This window comes from Macrobrachium nipponense, chromosome 6 (genome assembly GCF_015104395.2).
Source record: "Macrobrachium nipponense isolate FS-2020 chromosome 6, ASM1510439v2, whole genome shotgun sequence".
NCBI lineage: Eukaryota > Metazoa > Arthropoda > Malacostraca > Decapoda > Palaemonidae > Macrobrachium > Macrobrachium nipponense.
This window is the reverse complement of record NC_061108.1, coordinates 112,799,718-112,812,684: the sequence shown is the minus strand read 5'-3', so window position 1 is coordinate 112,812,684 and position 12,967 is coordinate 112,799,718. Positions and strand designations below refer to the sequence as shown.

At 37.4% G+C, this 12,967-nt stretch overlaps 2 long non-coding RNA genes across 2 annotated transcripts in view; one reads left to right on the top strand and one right to left on the bottom strand.

Moving 5' to 3' along the window:
- The window catches only part of LOC135216402 (uncharacterized), a 32,721-nt gene extending 21,281 nt beyond the window's left edge, over window positions 1-11,440 (bottom strand). The window contains exon 1 of the long non-coding RNA XR_010314875.1: window positions 11,031-11,440. This is a non-coding gene — a long non-coding RNA (uncharacterized LOC135216402). The remainder of the gene's footprint in view (window positions 1-11,030) is intronic.
- LOC135216900 (uncharacterized) lies at window positions 2,208-8,468 on the top strand. Its single transcript, XR_010314958.1, has 2 exons — window positions 2,208-2,598; window positions 5,839-8,468. It is a non-coding gene; the product is annotated as an uncharacterized LOC135216900 (long non-coding RNA).
- Window positions 11,441-12,967: the final 1,527 nt, after the last annotated feature.

Genomic DNA, 12,967 nt, shown 5'->3' with positions numbered 1-12,967 from the left:
TGTTTAGGTCATAGAAATAAGGAAAATATAAATGATAATGATGATCATAGTAGTAGTAGTTTTTATTCTTCTACAGTATCATCATTAAATGGCAGTTGATTTTGCCTTCCATGATAAAGGCCCACTCAAATAATGAGTATGGAAGGGTGAAGAGTACATGAGTAACTTCGATAATAAGGTGTTTCCCAGGGAAATAAATGCAGAGAAAAGATATAGATCTATGAATAAAAGATGCAAATTTAGCGACATACAGATGATGAATGCATATGCGAGAAATACGACTGAAGGAATTGCATTTACGGGCTGTCTCAGAAAAGGAGCCAGTGCTAATTATTACAAGGCTGGCTTAATCGAAAACGAACGAACACCGTTGATGTGAAGTATTTATATAGTATAAGTGACAACAGAATGAGAGAGATCTGCGATGAAACACAGAAGCAGTTGAAGGTATATACAAGTGTCTGAGATGGTTAAGTCGTGTGGAAAGACTGCTAAGCAGTAGGTTTCTGAAGTGTTAATACTGAAGAATTTGGATGATGTAGGTGAGGAAGACCTAGATAGTCCTATAAGGTACTGAATAAAGGGAGAGGTGCCGGAGAGGTTTGTTTGTTTGTATGGCGTTTTTCTGTTGCATGGAACCAGTGGTTATTCAGCAACGGGACCAACGGCTTGATGTGACTTCCGAACCACGTCGAGAGGCAACTTCTATCACCAGAAATATTCGGAGTCAATGACCTTCGATGTCAGGATGCCAGAAAACTTTCAATCAATCACCAGAAATACACATCTCTAACTCCGCAATGGAATGGCAGAGAATCGAACTCGCGGCCACCTAGGTGGCAGTCTAAGACCATACCGATCACACCAACTGATGCGCTCCCCGAAAAGGTAGAGCCTTAACATTGAGAAAGCACGAATGTGTGTTGAAAGAGATGTGAGTGGCACAGGGTATGCAGTGGGATTCAGCACTGATGGTGTGCTTTCTTTATTAGTGTAAAAAAAAAAAAAAAAACTAATGTCACAGACTGTCTTGCACACGGAATCTGTACCAATCAGCTGAAGTATAAAAGTGGCAGCAACCATGTTCTCGCTAATTCTAGAGCCATCCTTATTAGGCTAGGAGAGAATGAGAGAGAGTTTTTTTTTATTTCCTTGATTTCCTGCTTTGAAAAATGTGCAGAACTGAACAGTTCACACGTTGTGGCTTTGAACACTGACACACGCGCTCGTTTGCCATGAAATCAGGCCTTTTCATAATTTGACATACAAGGCATCAAAAGGATTTACTTATTACCGACACTACAAGCAATTAAACATTCCAAAAATGTAAACACGCACGCACACACACACACACACACACATATATATATATATATATATATATATTATATATATATATATTATATATATATATATATATATACTATATATATATATATATATATATATAGATATTATATTATATATATATATATATATATATATATATATATCTGTGTGTGTGTGTGTGTGTGTGTGTGTGTGTGTGTGTGAGAGAGAGAGAGAGAGAGAGAGAGAGAGAGAGAGAGAGAGAGAGAGAGAGTTTTACTAAGTAAAACTCAATTTGATTGTACTACTGTTATTGATAAATTTTACTTTCTTCTACTTTGTGAAAATTTAAACACACACACACACACACACACACACACACACACACACACACACACACATACATATATATATATATATATATATATATATATATATGTGTGTGTGTGTGTGTGTGTGTGTGTGTGTGTGTGTGTGTGTTTAAATTTTCACAAAGTAGAAGAAAGTAAAATTTATCAATAACAGTAGTACAATCAAATTGAGTTTTACTTTGTAAAACTCGCTCTCTCTCTCTCTCTCTCCAGTCAAGCACATACTCATACAGTTTCCAGATAACAATAGATTTTTGCGCTTAAGATTATCATTATTCGTTCCCATAACAGATATGAAAATTAGGTAATCTGCTTTTTGATAAAACTAAGAGAACTGTTAGCCACAAGAAACAAGATTAAACATGAAGTCTTCCGGAGCACCGGTACAGTGCATCAGTGGAATTCTCCATCAACCAAACTGCCGTTCTTTGTTGGTGTAACAAGTCAAACAATTGTTTAAATGATATTCTATGACGTTATTTGGATACTTTTGTCCAGAAAAACTGGTTAAAAACAGATCTCCGTCCACATGGGTCTGCGCGCGCAGCCCTCCCTCGATAGACACCTGCCAATCCCAGGAATACCCTGAGGGCAAAGACATCGACGCTGGGTCGGAGGTGGTGGTAAACACAGTGTCCTACCTGGTCTGTTCTCTCCTGCCTCTCGTCCCCGCCTGCTCTCGAGACAAGCTTTGAACTGCGCATTTCGTTCCTTCGCATGGACGTGTAGCACGATGCTGCTGAGAGAGAATGCTTTTGCTCTAAAGGCAAAGGTTCTCCTCAGCGCTGCCGTATAAGACTAGTGTGGCTGTTAATGTCGTGAGCGATACGGTCAGTTTCGGTGATATTTAACCTTTCAAGCCTCTGGACATACACTACAAAGGTCTTCGAGTGAAGGAATAACTCCATGTGGTAATTCTGTAAGTATTAATTAAGAGAGTTTACTTTACAAAACACCTGTAGCTATGTCGTTATCAGAGTAGTTGTACTAAAATTCCTCGGTAAATGTACAGTGTAGGCCTCTGCGAGAGGCCAATTGTTATTGTTGTTTGTCGAGAACGAATACGCGAATCTATGGTAGCTCAGGACCCGCTAAAGTAATCCTTCGTAAACTTCCAATATAATAAGTTAAGTCTAAAGCTGTTTGCACCCTGGTTCATTAGTTGTTTAGTATTCTTTAATGACATTCATATTGTGACCTTTAGTGGTACGGTATCGATATACCAATTCTGTTGAAAGTTGACCTCTGCGGTTAACCTAGCGTTTGCTTTAACTGAACTGACCCTATTTTAAAGTAATGTTACGTAGGTATGAATACTCGTTAAAAGCAAGATTAAAATGGGGTAAGGTAAGACAGAATGTGGTAATTATACTCTAAATGGAACCGATATGATGCACCCATGACAAATTTAGAAAAGAAAAAAATACATCATCCATGCGCGATTCTTATGTAAATTGATTACTGTTAGTTTTTTGCAAACTGACTAGTATATTGATCGGGAAACCATTTTTTTTCCATGGTGTTGAAGATGGGTACCTTGCGGCCCCAGTCAAGGACATTACAGAGCGTAACACTACGATCGGAAGTGTAGGATTCCAGGAGACCAATTTCCGTCAGGGTACATTGAGTAGAAAAATACACTTTAACCGCAAGGCAACTAAAGTTCACCTGGGGAGAGAATGTGTTACGCCTTTAGTTTTTTCAGGTCATTTAGTCAAAAAAAAAAAACTAATCTAGGACGTATGATGGGGACTGCGGTATGAAAGTTTCAGTATAATAATAACTGGTATATATTAAGATTAGTCTTGTTAATGTTTTCCGAGTTTTAGTTGAGCCCGTAACAAATCCAATTGTAACGATGGACTCGTTTTGGGAGCAATCCTAATTAATACATATTGATGCCCTAATAGCTCAGCTTAGGTTTAAACGCGTTTAAAAGACATAAGCGTCATTGTTATTATTATATATGTATATATCTATCTATCCATCCATCTATGTATATATATATATATATTATATATATATATATATATCTATAATACATATAGGATATGAGTCCGCTGACAACAGCAGAATCACCGATAACGAGGTATTTGCAAGGTGGTGATGAGGTGAAGACACTTGACTACAGCTGGGTTGACTATTACCCTCGGGGCAGGGGTGGCGCCTAGTTCGTGTATTCGAGTTTGATAGTTGGCAATTCGCTATTAAAACTCTACATTTACCAGACTCATGAGAACGACGTTTCTGGGCATGATGCGGTTTCTAATAGCAGAAATAAACGGGTGTAAAAGCCTAAGAGAGCACTGTTAAGCGTCACATGGTTATCACTGAAACAAGTTTTAAGGTTCATTCGTATATAAAATTATTTAAAGATAATTCACGGATGTGCCTGCAGATTTCACTTGAATCTCGAAATAAGTTTTAAATCGGTAACCGTTCTTAAAATACTTGGTCATTGCGAGAGAGTACTCTTTCAACGTCACTAATTAAAGTTCACAGTTTTTATCGATAAGCCGTTCGTGCTCCCATGAGCCAAGTAATCCTAGTCTCGGGTCTAGTCTTTATTCATAATTTTATAAATTAGTACACGCTTAACCGTAAAATTATTCGGATTTATTACTGTTTGGTGGATATGGGTAATAACTCCGCGTTGGGTATTTCTTTGGAAATTAGTTTCCCATAGTATTTACCGTTATCTTTGGGGGGTCGACTGTAATTAAACCCCAGGGGCTAGTGTGAACACGACGAAATACATATACTATGTCGTCCCAATCTCTAGTGGCTGAAGTATTCGTGGGAACGTTCCTGGCAGTCCGTGCGGAGTTATTGCCTAGAATATCCTACTTTTAAAATGTGTGTGGTAACAAGTCGCCTGGAAAAGTAAAGTGGTCCGTACCCTTCTAATGTCTCCAATTGGAACTGGGGCGATTGTGAACAAACTCCCCGGACAGCGGTAGAGGGAAGATCAGGGGTTTCGAATAGACCTTTTGATTTAAACCCATGAGGATGGAAAACAAAACTAGGTAATTCTAGGGAATAACTGCGCACGGACCGTAAGGAACGTTCCCGCGAATATGACGGCCACTAGGGATTGGGGCGTCAAATGTATTTCGCAGTGTTTAGTACTAGCCTGTGGGGTTATTAGTCGACCACCCGCCCACAAAAAAAATATATATATATATAATATATATATATATAAAATTCTTGAATATGCAAACCCAAATCTATTTGGAAAAACTGATTTCCAAAGAAATGCCCGACGCGGAGTTATTACGTTTACCCAAAACTATTTGCCCCGAGTTCTGTAAGCATCAGCTCAACAGGAAAAGACGAGGTTGTTCTAAGATACTAATTTCTTAGATTGATATAGAAACAAAATTTTTATGAAAAATTGCCTACTTCAATTCTATCCACGTAAGAATTTGTAATATGAAATTAGTCTCCAACTCCAGGGGCGTCATTTCTAATCAGCTGGTTTTTTTTTTTACGAGCTATTTTTTAAACACATGAGCAAGGTATTTGGCTAAAATTATATACTCCCACTAAAGTTTATCTCATCATCACTGGTAGCTGTTATAGAAGACTGACAGTAATAAAGTAACTTTATATTTCGAGAAATTTCATCTATTTATGATTGCGCATTTAAAAAGAAAACCTGCTGTTACTTCTTGGGGCTTAGGGGGTTGAGGTTGGCGGGGAGCCAAGTTGAGTCTTAGGGGGCAGTTAATTTTTTATTACTACAAATCTGCCCCAATAACAATGCAGTCCTACAGAATCTGATCCCCTTCCTGTTAAGGCAACGCAGTCAACTCGTACGCAGCTTCCCCCTAACGGCCCCCTCCCCACCATTTTTTGTTCTTTTTAAGATTGTTTCCCTACTTGAAGAATTATCGACGCACAGCATTGTAATTCTAATTCCAAAACACTGGGTACGTTCCTTCTCCCTATTATGTGATTTTTTTACAGCAGAAACACAACTACTTGATAGTTCTCGAAGAAAGTGCATCCATCACACATTGTACTATATCATTCTTTTTACATCGTGTTTTATTGACTGTAAACTCATTCAGAACTTGGCATGATGAATCATATGCATATAATTGGAGTTTGGACAAAAATTTATAGGTAAATACATGTATTGTTTTTTCCTTTCCAGTGCCTTCATGTCATATTTCAAAGAAGATATTGGAAAACAATTCATCGTCTAATAAAGTACAGAAGAAAAGTATCAATCGAGTAAGAATCAACTAAGCATGGACTCCTACGCCAATACCCATCAACCCGACGTGACTGAAAGGCCGTTGACATCGGCCGCAGACGGAGGCCAGATATCTGCTCCAATGTTCTTCTCTTCTGTTCCTGCTGATGGCCAGCCATCTAATTCCCCCCAAACTTCATTTTCTCATCCTATCAATATTCCGAGCCCAGCTTATCCCTTTCCCGGTATTCTGACTCCGCCTGACACACCAACATCCCCTTTTGGATGTGCAATGAAGCAACTTTCACCGTCAAGACCAAATACAAATCAGGAAACTTCATTTTGTGTATCGGCAGCCTATGATTTATCTACTCAAGCAAATGAGAACAACCAAAACAAGCCTGCTGGATTCGTGCGTGTTGGCAATCCCATGATAAGAATTAAGAACAATCCTTCAAGACTGAGACCACGACTTCGACTGAACACGAATCTTGAAATACACAGAAGTGAACAAACTGACCAAGGACCAGAATCGCGCGACAAAGCGGAACCCGGGTCGTGCGACGATGTAGAGCCTGATTTATGCGACGCAGTGGAGCCTGAACCGTGTGCTGAAATGAACGCAGCGAAAAAGCGGGAAAACAAAAGCACTGACGAAATGGCAACTTGTGGGGAGAGAGAATTGCCTGGAGAAAAGGACAGAGACAAGGATCATAGGGTATTGTGCTTCATTATTGGGTCTGATCTTCGCAAGATAGCAGACCAGTTTCAGGCTACGTACGCCAGGGTCCGTTTTTTCAACCCAGTATTGGTTTTTGAAGTTGTTACTAGTGATAATTTTTGAGATGTAATAATTCTACTTTTCGTTCACTTTGTTGGGACTGTTACAATAAGGTTGAAATTTAAGTGCTAAATTTGTGAAAGGTGAAACAAAAACATGAGTGAATATTTACTAGTTAACAGTAAGTGAAAAGTAATAAAAAAAATCAGTACGAGTTTTAAATTAACCAGCTCGCAGCAGGTGTTCACTGTCGAGGAGAGAGAGTGTATCTATTAGCCTCCAAGCATCTAATAATTTGTTCACACGTAAATCGAATGTTGAGGAACGGCTCCCTGAACAAAAATCTCTCGACCACATTGATGCCTGCTTGTCCGTCACTTGTGCTTCGCCTGGCCATGTGAGAAGTTTCAGGTGTCCATTAATAATCGGTCAGATCTGCAGACGGTATTGTCTTTCAAACATGTGCCATGCATCTCTATAAATAATGCTCTTTTGTTTCTAAGTATACTGTTGAAATGACTTATCTGTGGTATTGTCTAGTTAGAGAGGTGATGGTTTTTATACCTAGTGAACATTTTTAATTTGTATTTAAGATAAGAGTCTGAGAGATACTCGGGTACTTGAAGAACGCAACCGAACATTGCAAAGTAATTGTCGTAGGTTACAAATCTGCCATGTTTGCCTGTTTTAGTCCCAAGTACGTTTAGATAGTCGGTACTGAAGAATGACGGTTTTAGTTCTTTTAGGGTCCAGTTGCTTATTTCTCTAGTGGTGATAGAGAGTGCTCCAGCAGTTAAGTTTTAAGAACTTGTATTAGCATTGTACTGAAGAGCCTTCTCGTTGATTGAGTTATTCAGATGAATTTAAAAATGCCTTCAGTGAAAAGTCGCCATTTATTGACATTGTATTGTTATTAAGATACTTTTGACTTTACCCACTTTAATTGAAAGTTGTTGTCAATCAGTTTTCCCTGATATGAAAGATTGAAATGGTTTATTTTTTTCCCCACTGAAGCCACTAAGTAAAGTATGTCGTTATCTTAAAACGTTAATTGTATATCTATATGATTTTCTTTATAATGAGTATTCTGTTAATATTTCCAGGGTGCTTTTTGTTACAATGGCAACGGAAGTAAGTTTAATTTTCCTCTACGACAGGAGTCTTTATCTCAAAAGTTTGGTTGCGTTTTACATTCGAGCATTTCTCGTTAGGAGACATAAACGTATAGTTTGGTTGTCAGGTTAATGTTAACTTTGTTCCAGAAGATCTGAGAACCCCGCGAGGAGGAAATTCTTGTTCCTTGTTCCCGTGACAGAGAAAAGGATTGCTGGATCGGCACCCTCCTCACTTGACTTTTGTTCACTGTTATGATGTGGGTTGCCTCGGATACAATCCACTCGGGTTTTTCAGGTTTAAGAAGTCCATGTGAGCTTTATATTTGTAAACGACGGATCTCCACATTAAAGTATTTAAAGAACAGATGAGAAAGGTAAAAATGAAACTGGAAATTCTGTTCTGTATGTCTTTCATGTAATTTTAAGCTCTTAAGTATGGTTAAATTAGCTGTAAGGTCGTGCTTTTTCAGTAGTCCTAGTTTCCATAATTTTTTTAATGATTATGGTTTGATAGTTTTTAGTTAGCTTATGAAATTGGACTCTACTAAATTCTTTTAAATTTACAAGATTTGCTGTGAAAAATTAAATTCTTCTGACCAAGTTAATTTTCATAATATTTACGCATTTCATGTATTGTTATTTTGTCATTTACATCCACTGTACTGTTGTTATTCAATAAAGCGAGTTACCAACATATTGGTATCAAATCCTTGTGCAGAAAAAGTTGCAAGAAGCCTTTAAAGACCAACAGAAGTAAAATAAATTTTATTCTTGATAGCGACAGTTCCCATGGAGACTAAAGCTGGAAGAAACTTAAAATATTGAATTGTGGCACGAGTGCGTTCGTAAGTCAATATGGAAAACTAATAGTAAGTATAATACTTTGTGTAATCATAGATTAACTATACTCGGTTTTTTTTTCATCTGTCCATCCGCCTGTGGTGGTTTTGTATGGTAACATTGCGTCCCGGGATTTAGATAGTTACATTCAGCGTACATTCAACGATTATAATAATATCCTATTCCGAATATTAACGGTGTAATTCGCATACAGTAAATTATTAAAAAAACTTTTCAGTTGCAAATGTACACCCAGATATCCTTTTATTTACCTAAAACTTACAAATAGCGTGACTATCTAAAGCCCGGGACGCAGTGTTGCCATACAAAAACACCACAGGCGGATGGACAGATGAAAAAAAAGAGTATAGTCCTTTGAAGATCGATAGCTAAACGCTCATGAATTACACGGAAGATAACCAGAAAGAGCACCCATCAAAAATGGCAAAAATCTTTACTGCAATAATTAAAAATAATCCGGGAATGTTTTAGAAAGTAAAGGTCCATGAAGCAACCCGTAGAGAGTAGTGCTGTCAGTGGACATCATGCGGTGAGCTGTAGGAATTACTTAAGGTTCTTTACAGTGTGCCTCCGGACCCTAGCTGCAACCACTTAGTTAATTTTACTGTGCTTAATCTCCTATTCTCTCTTCATCTTACTTTCCACCCTCTCCTAACCCTTAATTCATAGTGTAACAGAGTTTTTCCTCCTGTTACACCTTTCAACCCTTTTATTGCCAATTTCCATTTCATTTTAGCGCTGAATGACCTCCTAGGTCTTGGCCTTTGGCCTAAATTCTATATTCAACCAATCCAAGAAAGCAGTAGACAGCCAGACAAAACTAATAAAACTATCAAAAGGGAGCAATAGTCAACTCAAGGAATTAAAAATCCATACAAACTTAAGCCAAATTGCCAAGCACCATTTGAAAAATCGGTGACACCTCTCTATCTCGTGATAGCACTGTCGGATTCATGCAGTCTGACATAAGTCGCATAACACGGTGTGATAATCTCTTTGCCGCCTAGCTTGTTACCTCGGGCGATCATATTAAAACACCTGGCACAGCATCAATGCTCAGCCTAACAAACAGGAGACAAAAAGTTATTTTATGGATCTGAGACGAAATTACTACCTTAGGAAAGTAGATTTTAAAAAATATAAAATAAGAGACAGCAAAAATATCTGCTAAATCAATAAACATAGGCCTAGCGTTTGCCAGGACTACATTCTTTTTCTTGTTACCATTCCTAAAAGCCATTGTTTTCTTCGATAACCATAGCATTGAGAAATTGCTTTTGTATATTCAAAACTAAGTCGCACTTACAATAAGGTTTAAATGGGTATAGCTAAAATCTGAAAGCACCAGCGTATCAGGATGACTATTGTATGAAGAAAAGTTTTATCATATTCGCATGAATGGTGCAAAATCCGATCATTCCTTTGTTTTATCGTATTTATTTCAGGAAAAGGTTCGGTTATATAATCGATACCAAATCCTATGGTACATCCACAACTTTCATGTCTTGCGCAAAACGTGAGAATAATTAAGAAATATAAACATATTGCCGGTTTTTTTTAAGCTACAGACGAAAATATGACACTGAGCGAGCCGCCTACTTCCTGGTACCAGCCAATCGGAGACCGCCAAACGAACGTCGGTCCTGGGCTCACCCAAGTATCTACCATAATGTGAATCGGCTGTAATTGAGAGCTTAGGATAGCCTAAGCTGCCAAGCTTTTTTCTGCTCTTGTCAAGCAACGAGACTTGCCATTTGACCAAAACCTAAAATAAACTAGGCTTTATTACACAAAATACATCTATTTTTACCCGGTATCCCGTTAAAAAAATGGATATAATGCATTTTGTTAAACAGCTCTAATACTGCCTGCCTTTGTAAAGCCCCGTCCACACGTCCGAGCTTTGCTCGATGTGACGTCAGAACCGGAGAAACCGCGGCAAAGTTCGGACTTTTCTCGCTGTTTCTCCGCTTCTGACGTCACATCGGACAAAGTTCGTCGACCAAAGCTCGACCGTGTGGACGGGGCCTAAGACTGGAAAACTGATGGCATAGATAATATTCTAAAGCCATACCTACCAGAAAGAATTCTTAATGACTGACAAATTACAACTGGTATCTTTAAATCCATCTCGGTAACATAATGCAGAGAAGAGATTTGACATTGCCTACTACTAAATTTTAATAACGAGCAAGATTTATTTTACTTTATAATATGTGGCATATTATACATATGTAAGATCTATAATGCTCTGATTTCAAAACTGAAATCGTTAATATCTTTTAGCTAAAAATAAGACGTGTTAACTGAGAATGGTTATATCTACCACTAACAAGACATTCCAGTGACTATTCAAAATTAAAAGTCTGTGAAATTCAGTATGCTTTGCCTACCTTAGGAATCTTCTATTTTCACTTGAATATGCCTGAGCTTATTTCTGCAATAATAAGTAGTAGTGTACAGTGGGGCTCAAATCTCATGCGACATGATTCTTTTTGTATCGTCCATATTCTCAGACTCAACGTAATGTTGCCAAGTAGTGCTATTTTTTTTCTTTTTTTTTCATTTGTAATGTCATTCATGTCGAAAAGTTTGTGAATTCACAGCTAGCCTCATTTTCCTTATGGTTAAATAGATATGATCCCTTTTATGCATTGGTATAATTCTTAATTTGTGTGATTTGAATTGATTTTTTTTTTATCTTTACGTTGCTCAGTTCAAGTGTGGTGTGATAAGGTTAGCGGTGCCAGCAATGAAAGCACACTTAACATGCTCCTCGGACTGGTCAACATAACCATGTCTGCAGCATTATGACAGTAGACCAAATAAGCTCAACAGTCATAACAACAGTTTCAATGTAGGAATATGAATTAAAACAAGTTTTATTTGAATGTTGAAGATTTCGGCTGCGTTTAAGCTGCCTGTATGTTGGAAAATGTTTTATAGGCCTACAAAATAATCTAAGCCATCTGAGATGTAATGTTACTCATGAATTTATTGGTTGAGATCACCTGTTCTTTGAGGAATAGGAATTACAACCAGTTTTCTTTGAATGTTGAAGTTTCAGGCTGTGTTTAAGCTGCCTGTATGTTGCAAAATGATTTATAGGCCTAGAAAAATAATCTAAGCTTTCTGAGATGTAATCTTTACTATTGCTTTTATTTGCAGAGATTACCTGTTCTTTGAAGAATAAAAGATGATGATGACGATTTTGGTTATATTGAGAAGATTGCTCTAATCGAAATATCATAAGTATTAATATCAAGGCATATGGAACACTGGTTTTTCAACTGGTTTACAATATTATTATCTTAAAAGTCCTTCTGCTCGCTTTTGATGTATAATTTATTCTTTCTTAAGGTAACTTGAAGTGCAAGAATGTTTAGATAACCTCATTTGCATTCTGGCCAGAAATTTTTAATATAGAGATGTGAATGTTAAGCGTAAAGTACAGAAATCTAACACCTAAGTCTAGGAATAATATCTTGGCTTTGACAAATAAGCGAATATTTGCTAGTATGCTATCAGTTTTGAAATATTAAGAAAGATAACAAATAATTATGTATGAAAATCCAAATATTCCTTAAACACATAAAGTAAATGTTTTCAAGATAATTTGATGGTCGCTACTCGTTGTAGACCTACTTATATACCAGGTGGTTGTTGTTGCACCGACACTGATACGTCACACATGCTCCCCTCACACGTTGATATCGGTGGGCGCATTCTACTTTTGTATATACATATTTACATTTTCTCATCGTTGAGGGTAAAAACAATCAAATAGGACTATTTCAAATTTTATGTTTGCTTTGGAAGCATTATTAATGTTACTATTTATTTATTTATTTATTTATTTATTTAACATTTGAACTGAGGTTTGATGGCGACTTCGTTTTGGTCAAATGCTTCAGCAATGAGTGAACGAAAGTTTTGAAAATGTTTCGTAAGGGTTTTTCTGAAATTTGGCTACACGTGACATTTTCTTACAATTTTCAAATATATGACAGATTTCACTCCTATGAAACATATTATTGCCTTAGCGTATGCGATACTCGCGTTTTCGCATTGAAATAAAGGATAAATATGGAGCATACTAGGTTGCCAGTTAGTGAATTTTGAACGAAATCCTATGGAGCCATGTCGCATGAGATTTGAGCATCACTGTACCAATATGGAGAGATTTCACACAAAAAATTGCTTGACACTACGCAGGTAAATGGCAGGTTTTCATTTTCCACGATTCCCTGTTGACTGAAAGTGGTCTGCAAACAACGCTGCTCTGGTGGCGATTCACATAACTACGTATGTTCTGCGCTATTTTTCGTGT